At 49.5% G+C, this 1,167-nt stretch overlaps 1 pseudogene; it reads left to right on the top strand.

Annotated features, from left to right (window-relative positions):
- The first annotated feature begins 588 nt into the window (after positions 1-588).
- On the top strand, positions 589-792 carry LOC110594667 (annotated as a pseudogene).
- The last annotated feature ends 375 nt before the right edge of the window (positions 793-1,167 follow it).

Raw genomic sequence — 1,167 nt, 5'->3', positions numbered from 1 at the left:
TTGTAATACGGACTTCCCCCACTAGGTAAGGGTTTTAGGAACACGTGGGCATCAGTGAACCAGCTAGCGTTGTGAGAGGCTGCGTTCGGGTTCAGTGAATGTTTTTTTTTAAGATTCTTTCAACACGTTTGCCCATCTCACGATGTGTGATTTACAAGTGCACCTGTCCATACTGCGCTGTGCTCAGAAGATTTTGACCAAAAACAGCGTGACCCCTGTGCCCCACTACCCAATGCGACTATTTTTTGTTTCCCCGGGCGAAAAAAGTCCTCAAAGGGAAATGTTTTGCCGATACAGAAGAGGTGAAACAAAAAATGGCAGAAGCTCTCAAAGGCATTAAAATGGGTGAGTTCGAAAACTGTTTTGAGCAGAGGAAAAAGCGTCTTGATAGGTGTATTGTCTCAAACGGGGAGTACTTTGAAGGTGACTGAAGTTTAAACATGTAAAAATAAATACACAATGGAGTAGGTTGTGGCATCGCTAGGTTCCAGGCAATTTTAGGTGAGGGAGTCCCCAGACAGGATCGGGAGCCGGGAAAGCTGTGGGGACCTGCTTGAGGGTCCGGGGCCGGCGGGAGCTCCGACCAGGATGACTGAGGTTGTCTGCCACGACCCTCTGGGGAAAAAGGTCCATGTTAAATGCAACACTGATGACACCTGTGGGGACCTTAAGAAGCTGATCGCCGCCCAGACTGACACCCGTTGGAACAAGATTGTCCTGAGGAAGTGGTAGAAGATTTTTAAGGACCATGAAATCCACGATGGAATGAACCTGGAGCTTTATTATCAGTAGATTCCTTTTCTCTGCCGTCTCACCCCCCCACACTGGTATTGATGCTTGTTTTTAAAAACTCACATTCAGCTGGGTTCGGTGGCTCAGCCTGTAATCCCGCACCTTTGGGAGACTGAAGTGAGTGGAGTGCCTGAGCCCGTGAGTTCGAGACCCGCCTGGGCAACTTGGCAAGACCTCATCTCTACAATAAATCAAAAATTAGCCGGGCGTAGTAGCATGCGCCTGTAGTTCCAGCTACTTGGAAGGCTGAGGCAGAAGGATCGCCGGAGCCCAGCAGGTCGAGGCTGCGGTGGCCGGGAGCGGCCACTGCACTCCAGTCTGGGTGACAGAGTGACACTCCAACTCAAAAAAAAACCCTCACATTCATAAAAACTT

This window comes from Carlito syrichta, unplaced genomic scaffold (genome assembly GCF_000164805.1).
Source record: "Carlito syrichta isolate Samal-C Ts95f unplaced genomic scaffold, Tarsius_syrichta-2.0.1 Scaffold120789, whole genome shotgun sequence".
NCBI lineage: Eukaryota > Metazoa > Chordata > Mammalia > Primates > Tarsiidae > Carlito > Carlito syrichta.
Note: the sequence above shows the minus strand (reverse complement) of the source record. Positions and strands in the feature narration are given on the sequence as shown.